Source organism: Tachypleus tridentatus, unplaced genomic scaffold, assembly GCF_004210375.1.
Source record: "Tachypleus tridentatus isolate NWPU-2018 unplaced genomic scaffold, ASM421037v1 Hic_cluster_2, whole genome shotgun sequence".
Lineage (NCBI taxonomy): Eukaryota > Metazoa > Arthropoda > Merostomata > Xiphosura > Limulidae > Tachypleus > Tachypleus tridentatus.
The window spans coordinates 58,476,990-58,490,693 of record NW_027467782.1 but is presented as its reverse complement, the minus strand read 5'-3'; the positions used below and the strand labels follow the sequence as shown (position 1 = coordinate 58,490,693).

At 28.0% G+C, this 13,704-nt stretch overlaps 1 pseudogene; it reads left to right on the top strand.

The window, feature by feature from the left end:
• Positions 1–12,285: 12,285 nt before the first annotated feature.
• On the top strand, positions 12,286–12,742 carry LOC143243332 (uncharacterized; annotated as a pseudogene).
• Positions 12,743–13,704: the final 962 nt, after the last annotated feature.

The window sequence follows — 13,704 nt, the reverse complement described above, 5'->3', positions numbered from 1 at the left end:
GAATCATATAATAGGCTCAATAATAGAAATGTTCAAGAGAATCATAAAATAAACTCAATAATGGTTATATTAGACAGATTCATATAATATGCTCAATAGTTGTAATATTAGACAAAATCATATAATAGACTGATTGATGATAATATTAAAGAGAATCATATAATAGACTCAATAATGATAATATTAGACAGAATCATATAATAGGCTCAATAATAGTAATGTTAGACGGAATCATATAATAAGCTCAATAATGCTAATATTAGACTCACATAATAGGCTGAGTAATGGTAATGTTAAACAAAGTCGTATAAGAGGTTCAATAATGGTAATATTATAATCATATCAGAGGCTCTATAATGGTAATACTATATTCATATAATAGGGTCAATAAATGGTAATATTATACAAAATCATATAATAGGCTCAACAATGATAATTTTAGACAGAATCATATAATAGGCTCAATAATGGTGATATTAGATAGAATCATATAATAGGCTCAACAATGATAATTTTAGACAGAATCATATAGCAGACTCAATGATGGTAATATTGGACATTATCATATTATAGGATGAATAGTTGTAATTTTAGAAGAAATCATATAATAGGCTCAATAATGGTAAAATTAGCCAGATGATATAATAGACTCAATAATGGTAATATGAGGGAGAATCATATAATAAGCTCAATAATTGTAATATTACAGAGAATCATATAATAGATTCAATAACGGTAATATTAGAGAGAATCATATAATAGGATCAATAATTTTAATATTAGAAAAAAAATCATATAATAGGTCAATAATGGTAATATTAGACAGAATCATACAATAAGATCAATAATGGTAATGTTAGACAGAATCATATAATAGGCTCAATAGTGGTAATATTATATAGCATCTTATAATAGGCTCAATAATGGTAATTTTATAATCACTTCATAGTTTCAATAATGGTAATACTAGATAAAATCATGTAATAGGCATAATAACGGTAATATTAGACAGTATGATATAATACGCTCAATAAGGGTAATATTAGACATAATTATAAAAAAGTCTCAATAATGGTAATGCTAGACAGAATCATATAATAGGCCCAATAATTGTAGTATTAGAGAGAATAATATAATAGACTCAATTGTGGTAATACTAGACAGAATCATATAAGAGACTCAATAATAATAATATTAGACAGAATCATGTAATAGGCTGAATAATGGTAATATTGGAGAAAGTCATTTTACAAGCTCAATAATGGTAATGTTAGACAGAATCATATAACAGGCTCAATAATGGTAATATCAGACAGAATCATATAATAGGCTCAATAATGAAAATATCAGAGCGAATCATATAACAGGCTCAATAATGGTAATGTTAGACAGAATCATATAACAGGCTCAATAATAGTAATATTAGACAGAATCATATAAGAGGTTTAATATTGGTAGTTAGACAGAATCATATAATAGTCTCAATAACGGTAATATTAGACAGAATCATTTAATAGAATCAATAATGGTAATATTAGACAGAATCATGTAATAGGCATAATAATGGTAATATTAGAAAGTATGATATAATACGCTCAATAATGGTAATATTAGACAGAATGATGTAATAGGCTGAATAATGGTAATATTAGACAGAATCATATAAGAGGTTTAATATTGGTAGTTAGACAGAATCATATAATAGGCTCAATAACGGTAATATTTGAGAGAATCATATAATAGCATCAATAATTGTAATATTAGAAAAAATCATATAATAGACTAAATAATGGTAATATTACCCAAATCATATAATAGATTCAATAATGGTAATATTAGAAAGAATCATTTAATAGACCCAATAATGGTAATATTAGACAGCGTCCTATAATAGGCTCAATAATGGTAATTTTATAATCATATAATAGTCTCAATAATGGTAATTTTATAATCATATAATAGTCTCAATAATGGTAATATTAGACAGTATCATTTAATAGACTCAATAATGGTAATATTAGACAGAATGATTTAATAGACTCAATAATTGTAATATTACACCGAATCATATAATAGACTCAATAACGGTAATATTAAACAGAATCATATAATGGACTCATAACGGTAATATTAAACAGAATCATAGAATAGGCTTAGTAATGGTAATATAAAAAAAATCATAAAATAGGCTCAATAATGGTAATATTAGAGAGAATTATATAATAGGCTCAATAATGGTAATATTAGAGAGAGTCATATAATAGGCTCTATAATGGTAATATTAGAATCATATAATAGGTTCAACAATGATAATGTTATACAGAATCATATGATATGCTCAATAATGGTAATGTTAGACAAAATCATATGATATGCTAAATAGTGGTAATATTAGACACAATCATATTGTAGACTCAATAATGGTAATATTAGACGGAATCATATAAGAGGCTCAATAGTGGTAATGTTATACAGAATCATATAATAGGCTCAATAATGGTAATATTGGACAGAATCATATAATAGACTCAATAATGGTTATATTAGACAGAATCATATAATAGGTTGAATAATTGTAATATAAAAAATAATCATTTAATATACTCAATAATGGTAATATTAGACAGCATCATATAATAGGCTCAATAATGGTATTCTTATAATCATATAATAGTCTCAATAATGGTAATGTTAGACAGAATCATATAATAGGTTCAAAATGGCTATGTTAGACAGAATCATATAATACGCTGAATAATTGCAATATCTGACAGAATCTTATAATACGGTCTAAAATTGTAATATTAGAAAAATCATATAATACTCTTAATAATGGTAATATTTTAGAAAATCATATAATAGATTCAATAATGGTAATATTAGAAAGAATCATATAATAGACTAAATAATGGTAATATTAGACAATATCATATAGAAGGCTTAATGATGGTAATATTAAAATCATATAATACCCCCAATAATTGTAATGTTACACAGAATGATATAATAGACTCAATAACTGTAATATTACAGAGATAATCATATAATAGGATCAAAAATTGTAATATTAGAAAAAATCATATAATAGACTAAATAATGGTAATATTAGACAGAATCATTAATAAACCCAATAAATGTAATATTAGACAGAATCATGCAATAGGCATAATAATGGCAATATTAGAGAGTATCATATAATACGCTCAATAATGGTAATTATAGAGAGAATGATATAACAGACTCAATAATGGTAATATTAGACAGAATGATATAACAGACTCAATAATGGTAATATTAGACAGAATCATGTAATAGGCTGAATAATGATAATATTAGAGAGAATCATATAATAAGTTCAGTAAAGGTAATATTTGACAGAATCATATAATAGGCTCAATAATTGTAATATTACACAGAATCATATAATAGATTCAATAACGGTAATATTAGAGAGAATCATATAATAGGATCAATAATTGTAATATCAGAAAAAAATCATATAATATACTCAATAATGGTAATATTAACCAAATCATATAATAGCCTCAATAATGGTAATATTAGACAGAATAATTTAATTGACTCAATAATGGTAATATTAGATAGCATCATATAATAGGCTCAATAATTGTAATATTACACAGAATCATATAATGGACTCAATAATGGTAATATTAAACAGAATCATATAATAGGCTCAATAATGGTAATATAAGAATCATATAATAGGCTGAATAATGGTAATATTAGAGAGAATCATATTATAGTCTCAATAATGGTAAAATTAGACTGAATCATATAATAGGCTCAATAATTGTAATATTAGACAGAATCATATAATAGGTTCAATAATGGTGATATTATTCAGAGTCATATAATAGGCTCAATAATGGTAATATTAGTCAGAATCATATAATAAGATCTATAAAGATCTATAATTGTAATATTAGAAAAATCATATAAGACGCTAAATAGTGGTAATATTAGATAAAATAATATAATAGACTCAATAATGGTAATATTAGAAAGAATCATATAATAGAGTAAATAATGGTAATATTAGACAATATCATATAGAAGGCTTAATGATGGTAATATTAAAATCATATAATAGACCCAATAATTGTAATATTACACAGAATGATATAATAGACTCAATATCTGTAATATTAGAGAGAATCATATAATAGGATCAAAAATTGTAATATTAGAAAAAATCATATATTAGACTAAATAATGGTAATATTAGACAGAATCATTTAATAGACCCAATAAATGTAATATTAGACAGAATCATGCAATAGGCATAATAATGGCAATATTAGACAGTATCATATAATACGCTCAATAATGGTAATATATAGACAGAATCATATAACAGACTCAATAATGGTAATATTAGACAGAATGATATAACAGACTCAATAATGGTAATATTAGACAGAATCATATAATAGGCTGAATAATGATAATATTAGAGAGAATCATATAATAAGTTCAATAAAGGTAATATTTGACAGAATCATATAATAGGCTCAATAATTGTAATATTACAGAGAATCATATAATAGATTCAATAACGGTAATATTAGACAGAATCATATAATAGGCTCAATAATGGCAATATTAGAGAGAGAATCATAAAATAGGCTCATAATGGTAATATCAGAAAAAATCATATAATATACTCAATAATGGTAATATTAACCAGATCATATAATAGCGTCAATAATGGTAATATTAGACGGAATCATATAAGAGGTTCAATAATAGTAATATAAGAATCATATAATAGGCTCAATAATGGTAATATTAGACAGAATTATATAATAGGCTCAATAATGGCAATATTAGAGAGAGTCATAAAATAGGCTCTATAATGGTAATATTAGAATCATATAATAGGCTCAATAAAGGTGATATTAGACAAAATCATATAATAGGTTGAACAATGATAATGTTAGACAGAATCATATGACAGGCACAATAATGGTAATGTTATACAGAATCATATAATAGGCTCAATAATTGTAATATTTGACAGAATCATATAATAGGATGAATAATTGTTATATCAGAAAAAATCATATAATAGGTACAATAATGGTAATATTAGCCAGTTTATATAATAGACTCAATAATGGTAATATTAGACCGAATCATATAATAGGCTCAATAATTGTAATATTACACAGAATCATATAATAGATTCAATAACGGTAATATTAGAGAGAATCATATTATAGGATCAATAATTGTAATATCAGAGAAAATCATATAATAGAATCAATAATGGTAATATTAGACAGAATAATTTAATAGACTCAATAATGGTAATATTAGACAGAATCATATAATAGGCTCAATAATGGTAATGTTAGACAGAATCATATAATAGGCTCAATAATGGTAATATTAGATAGAATCATATAATAGACTCAATAATGGTAATATTAGACAGAATCATATAATAGACTCAATAATGGTAATATTAGACAGAATCATATAATAGGCTCAATAATGGTAATATTAGAATAATCATATAATATTAGAATCAATAATAGGTAATAATGGTAATATTAGAATCATATAATAGGCTCAATAATGGTAATATTAGACAGAATCATATAATAGACTCAATAATTGGTAATATTACACAGAATCATATAATAGATTCAATAATGGTAATATTAGAGAAAATCATATAATAGGATCAATAATGGTAATATTAGAAAAAATCATATAATAGGCTCAATAATGGTAATATTAGACAGAATCATATAATAGACTCAATAATGGTAATATTAGACAGAATCATATAATAGGCTCAATAATGGTATATTAGACAGAATCATATAATAGGCTCAATAATGGTAATATTAGAATCATATAATAAACTCAATAATGGTAATATTAGACAGAATCATATAATAGGCTCAATAATGGTAATATTAGACAGAATCATATAATAGGCTCAATAATGGTAATATTAGACAGAATCATATAATAGTCTCAATAATGGTAATATTAGACAGAATCATATAATAGACTCAATAATGGTAATATTAGACAGAATCATATAATAGGCTCAATAATGGTAATATTAGACAGAATCATATAATAGACTCAATAATGGTAATATTAGACAGAATCATATAATAGGCTAATAATGGTAATATTAGACAGAATCATATGGTATATAGGAGACTCAATAATGGTAATATTAGACAGAATCATATAATAGGCTCAATAATGGTAATATTAGACAGAATCATATAATGCTCAATAATGGTAATATTAGACAGAATCATATAATAGACTCAATAATGGTAATATTAGACAGAATCATATAATAGGCTCAATAATGGTAATATTAGAGAGAATCATATAATAGGCTCAATAATTGTAATATTAGACAGAATCATATAATAGACTCAATAATGGTAATATTAGACAGAATCATATAATAGGCTCAATAATGGTAATATTAGAAGAGAATCATATAATAGGCTCAATAATGGTAATATTAGACAGAATCATATAATAGGCTCAATAATGGTAATATTAGACAGAATCATATAATAGACTGATTAATGATAATATAAAGAGAATCATATAATAGACTCAATAATGGTAATATTAGAGACAGAATCATATAATAGGCTCAATAATAGTAATATTAGACAGAATCATATAATAGGCTCAATAATGCTAATATTAGACTCATATAATAGGCTGAATAATGGTAATGTTAGACAGAATCATATAATAGGCTCAATAATGGTAATATTAGAATCATATCATATTAGCATCAATAATGGTAATAGGCTCATATAATAGGGTAAATAAATGGTAATATTATACAAAATCATATAATAGGCTCAATAATGGTAATATTAGACAGAATCATATAATAGGCTCAATAATGGTAATATTAGACAGAATCATATAATAGGCTCAATAATGGTAATATTAGACAGAATCATATAATAGGTAATATCAATAATGGTAATATTAGAAGAATCATATAATAGGCTCAATAATGGTAATATTAGACAGAATCATATAATAGACTCAATAATGGTAATATTAGAAGAATCATATAATAGACTCAATAATTGTAATATTACAGAGAATCATATAATAGACTCAATAATGGTAATATTAGAGAGAATCATATAATAGGATCAATAATGGTAATATTAGAAAAAAATCATATAATAGACTAAATAATGGTAATATTAGACAGAATCATATAATAAGATTCAATAATGGTAATATTAGACAGAATCATATAATAGACTCAATAATGGTAATATTAGACAGCGTCATATAATAGGCTCAATAATGGTAATTTTAGAATCATAATCAATATAATATTAGATAAAATCATATATAATGGTAATATTAGACAGAATCATATAATAGGCTCAATAATGGTAATGACAGAATCATAATAGGCCCAATTTGTAGTATTAGAGAGAAATCAGACAGAATCATATAATAGGCTCAATAATGGTAATATTAGACAGAATCATATAATAGGATCAATAATGGTAATTTTAGAGGAATCAATAATTATATTAATATGGCTCATATAATAGGTAAATATATAGACAGAATCATATAATAGGCTCAATAATGGTAATATTAGACAGAATCATATAATAGGCTCAATAATGGTAATATTAGACAGAATCATATAATAGGTTTATTGGTAGTTAGACAGAATAATAATAGCTCTCAATAATGGTAATAGACAGAATCATATAATAGGCTCAATAATGGTAATATTAGACAGAATCATATAATAGGCTCAATAATGGTAATATTACAGAATCATATAATAGGCTCAATAATGGTAATATTAGACAGAATCATATAATAGGCTCAATAATGGTAATATTAGACAGAATCATATAATAGGTTCAATAATGGTAATATTAGACAGAATCATATAATAGGCTCAATAATGGTAATATTAGACAGAATCATATAATAAGGTAATATTTCAGGAATCAATAATTGTAATATTAGAAAAAATCATATAATACGCTAAATAATGGTAATATTAGATAAAATCATATAATAGACTCAATAATGGTAATATTAGAAAGAATCATATAATAGACTCAATAATGGTAATATTAGACAGCGTCATATAATAGGCTCAATAATGGTAATATTAGAATCATATAATAGACTCAATAATTGTAATTTTAAACAGAATCATATAATAGTTTCAATAATGGTAATATTAGACAGTCTCATATAATAGACTCAATAATGGTAATATTGAACAGAATCATATAATAGGCTCAATAATGATAATATTAGACAGAATCATATAATAGGTTCAATAATAGTAATATTAGACAGAATCATATAATATGTTCAATAATGTTAATATTACGTAGGATTTATATAATAGGATCAAGTGTTTGTAAGATTTGATAGTATTACATAATAACTTCAAGAACGGTCACATTAAGTAGAATTATGTAATAGAATGAAAAAAACAGTAATTGTAAGACCTATAATACACAGTTTGATATATGCAGTGAAGGATATGACACAGTGTTTGATGTTTGTAGTAGAGAGATATATACAGAATTTTTTATGTAGTAAAATATATAACATAGAGTTGGAAGTATGCAGTAATTGATATAACCTAGAGTTGGATATAAGTAGTTGAAGATATAATTCAGACTTTGGTATATGCACTAAACATATGACAGAGAGTTTGATGTATAGTGTAAAAGATATGACCACAGAGTTTGACACATGTAGTAAAAGATATAACACAGAGTTTGATATGTACAGTAAATGATAATACACAGAGTTTGATGTAGTACAATAAAAGAGATATAACAAGAGTTTGATATGTAAGTAAAAGATATAACACAGAGTTTGATATGTACAGTAAAAGATATAACACAGAGTTTGATATGTACAGTAGAAGCTGCATAACACAGAGTTTGATATGTACAGTAAAAGATATAACACAGAGTTTGATGTGTACAGTAAAAGATATAACACAAGGTCTGATATGTAAGTAAAAGAAGATATAACACAAGGTCTGATATGTACAGTAAAAGATATAACACAGAGTTTGATATGTACAGTAAAAGATATAACACAGAGTTTGATGTGTACAGTAAAATATATAACACAGAGTTTTATATGCACAGTGAAAGAATATAACACAGTGTTTGATATGTACAGTAAAAGATATAACACAGAGTTTGATGTGTACAATAAAAGATATAACACAGAGTTGGATGTGTACAATAAAAGATATAACACAAGGTCTGATATGTACAGTAAAAGATATAACACATAGTGCAGATATCTACAGTAAAAGATATGACACAGAGTTTGATATGTACAGTAAAAAAATATAACACAGAGTTTGATATGTACAGTAAAAGATATAACACAGAGTTTGATATGTAGAGTAAAAGATATAACACAGAGTTTGATATGTAGAGTAAAAGATATAACACAGAGTTTGATATGTACAGTAAAAAGATATAAGACAGATTTGATATGTACAGTTAAAGATATAACACAGAGTTTTGATGTGTACAGTAAAAGATATAACACAGAGTTTGATATGTACAGTAAAAGATATAACACAGAGTTTGATATGTAGAGTTAAAGATATAACACAGAGTTTGATATGTTACAGTAAAATATATAACACAGAGTTTGATGTGTACAGTAAAAGATATATAACACAGAGTTTGATGTGCACCGTAAAAGATATAACACAGAGTTTGATATGTACAGTAAAGGATATAACACAGAGTTTGATATGTACAGTTAAAAGATATAACAGAGGTTGGATGTGTACAGTAAAAGATATAACAAGAGTTTGATATGTACAGTAAAAAAAGATACACACAGAGTTGGATGTGTACAGTAAAAGATATAACACAGAGTTGGATGTGTACAGTAAAAGATATAACAAGAATTTGATATGTAAGTAAAAGATATAACACAGAGTTTGATATGTACAGTAAAAGATATAACACAAGGTCTGATATGTACAGTAAAAGATATAACACAAGGTCCTGATATGTAGAGTAAAAGATATAACACAGAGTTTGATATGTACAGTAAAAGGTATAACACAGAGGCTTGATATGTACAGTAAAAGATATAACACAGAGTTTGATGTGTACAGTAAAATAAAAAGATAACACAGAGTTGGATGTGTACAGTAAAGATATAACACAGAGTTTGATATGCACAGTGAAAGATATAACACAGTGTTTGATATGTACAGTAAAGATATAACACAGATTTTGATGTGTACAGTAAAAGATATAATTCAGAGTTTGATATGTACAGTAAAAGATATAATACAGAGTTGGATATATACACAGTAAAAGATATAACACAGAGTTTGATGTGTACAGTAAAAGATATAACACAGATTCTGATGTATCTAGTAAAACATATAATACTGATTCTGTGTGATGTTAAGTTACATAATGGGTTATCTGTGCTTTTACTTACAGCATATTGAAACCTATGTTTTAACCTTATGCTCACTTAACTTTGTTACTGAGTCATTGAGAGGTGTAATTTTTTAAAGTTCTTAATATTTTAAGAGTTGAGATGTTTTAAACGGAATTACTGGCCGTAAACTTAATATCATATAAAAGTTTTTTTAGATGGATTAAAATTATTAGTGTCAGTGATTGGTAATATTATAATTTACAATGAATAAAACCGATGAAGTTCAATATGTATTAACAATAACAATAAGGATGAGTGATGTATATTTACACAGCTTTAATAGGTTTCAGTTTTGGTTGTTTAGATATATATCTGGTATTCCACGTGTTCAGTTTAGACATCCGGCAGCTCCTGGTTTTCAGTTTTGATTATCATATGTACACCTGATATTCCACATATCTGATATAAACATGTTGTGGTTTTATTGGTTTCAGTTTTGGTTCCGCATATTTCTGTACACTAGAATTCCACTTGCTTTAACATTCGATTGTTTTGTTTTGTTTTAAGTTTTAGTTTCGGTTATTGTATAGGTAATACACTTGTGTACTCACTATTGTATACATTAAATGTCTATAGATCTTGTATTCTAAAATGTTTGTAAATCTCAGATTTGTTTATTATATAAATGTGTCCCCAATTGCACGCGTTTAAAATATAATCGATTTCGTAGGTGTCTGTTTTGGTTTATATTTGTATATTCGTAACCGGATTCCGCAGTTCAGTTCGAACATTTAGCGTTTTTATTTATTTTAGGCTGCAGTGTCAACTATTAAAACGTTGAAATTAACTGGTATACGTTCGTTATTACGTAGTTTTGAGACCAACGATGAAAGTAGAGAGCGTTGGTTGACACTGCTCCGTAGAGTCGTTCACACGACGCTCTGACATGGAGAGTTCTAATTCCTTCCACGTGGGCCAACACGGTGGAGACCCAACATACAAACTGTAAACTTACGACGAAATTAACCCTGTTCAACTTGTTTCAAATTACCTAACAGTCTTGTAGCTTGTTTTATTGACTCATTTGCAAACATTCGAAACCTCGTAATTTCTCCTGAAACTAAAATACGTCTGATCGTCGTTGGTAGGTGGAACTTTTAACTTCACACGAGCTGTAAAACTCATGAAACATAGCTTTAGTCAGAATATCAGATATTAACTTTATCTGGATGCAGTTTTGCAGATATTATGTGTCTAATTATTACTGCGTGTTCAGAAACATTACACAGTCTTCATCTCTCACTCTCTTAACTTCTTTCCAAGAATCTGCCTATTGTCTTTTGTTTTACGCTTCAATAAGTAATGACCTAGCGTCGTATTAAAGTTACTCCTTCTAAAGAAACGAGTGTTTTGAAACCTTCTCCATTTTTAGTTTAATATCTCTAAGTACGACTTCTCAGTACACCTCTCTCATCGTCTGGGGCAGAGCAGCTGTCGGTGTTAGAGGCAAGTATTTCTTAAAAAAAAATTAGTGACTGCCACCATGATTTATTAATGTGACAAGTGTGCGAAAATAATAACTCGAATGCGTTTCCCAATAACAGTGATCAAACCCAGACGTGTTGTCGGGTCCAATGGCGGTGGGATACACAAGAAAGGAGTTCGCTGCCGCAAAAGAGCACGCTGATTGGTCAGTTGTTCCTTTCCGGGAGTCCTAGATATGTGAATACTATGGTCGAATTTAATCCAACACGTTGCCTTAGTAAAAAATCGAAATTCAAAATCTGATGTCGAAAGGAGCGAGGGTGGTGGTCAGACATGATGAACTCTTACTTTGATCAGACTGGCTTTTATAATAGTCAGGCTACGCCGGAACAATCCTATCGTTTTCCGCAAGGGACTCCTTGTTCCGCCGTACCCTCAACCTAGCTCCGCCGCCAGGGCACCACACGACTCCGGCTTCGTTGACACAACTGTGTCTTCCACATCGTGTAAACTGTACACAGCAGTGAGTCCAGACCCAACGACGGCTTTCAAACCTGAGTGTCTCGTGAAGGAGCAGAACGGGTTCAACATGGCTGTAAAGACATGTCCATCTGGCAAGGGGGGACTGACCGGCGTCCGAGCTGCAGTAATGAGCAACGACGCTGTACGTCCTTTCCCGGGAGATGGCGGGGCTTCTCCGCGTGCATCAGATGCATGGACAGCTTGCTACCAAAACACCAGTGCCATGTCTCAAGCTTTCTACCCTTGGATGGCCATGGCAGGTTGGTGACTTTCATTTGAACAAAGTAAAGTCAGTTAAGAAACACGTAACTGACCTAAGATTTAAATAGCGTGATTCTAAACCCCTCATGTGAAAAACGTTGTATTTGTTAAGAACCGAGACAGCTTATCGTATAAAGAGACAGATTGTCTGGAATGAATGATTTCCTTAAATGACAAAGGTAGACCAAAAAATATTTTGTCCTATTATATACTACTTAGAGTCTTCAATGAAGTGCCAAGTAGGGAGCATTAGTGTTTTTTTAATAAAGTGTCACATTACAAAACACTCCAGTAAAGTTCTCCATTACAGATAGGCACTGTAGGTAAACCAACTTCTGTCTCGGATCTGAAACGCGTGCAGCCCCAGAATATCTGCTTTGCTCCTTAGCGCGTTATACTGAAACCCAGCACACAGAATGCAATTGAATTACTTTTGCTGCAGTACAGATTAAACAAGCGATAAATCAAAAGTAACCCTGTAGGAGAGTATCAGGAGTCAATCCTCTCCTTGTTCAGATTATTTTACAATACATTAAGGTCGTTCTTAATACGATTGTTTTGAATAAATTCAATCACATTACAACAGTACGAAGTTTTTAAAATAGTAATTCAACAACAAGCAGTGTGTGTGTTTATGTATTGAGTTGATACTTCATTATCTGATAGGCTTTGTTAGTCCAATAACAACACAGTATTAAATACAGCTAATCTAAATTATCTGATAGGCTTTGTTAGTCCAATAACAACACAGTATTAAATACAGCTAATCTAAATTATCTGATAGGCTTTGTTAGTCCAATAACAACACAGTATTAAATACAGCTAATCTAAATTATCTGATAGGCTTTGTTAGTCCAATAACAACACAGTATTAAATACAGCTAATCTAAATTATCTGATAGGCTTTGTTGGTCCAATAACAACACAGTATTAAATATAGCTAGCTTAAATTATCTGATAGGCTTTGTT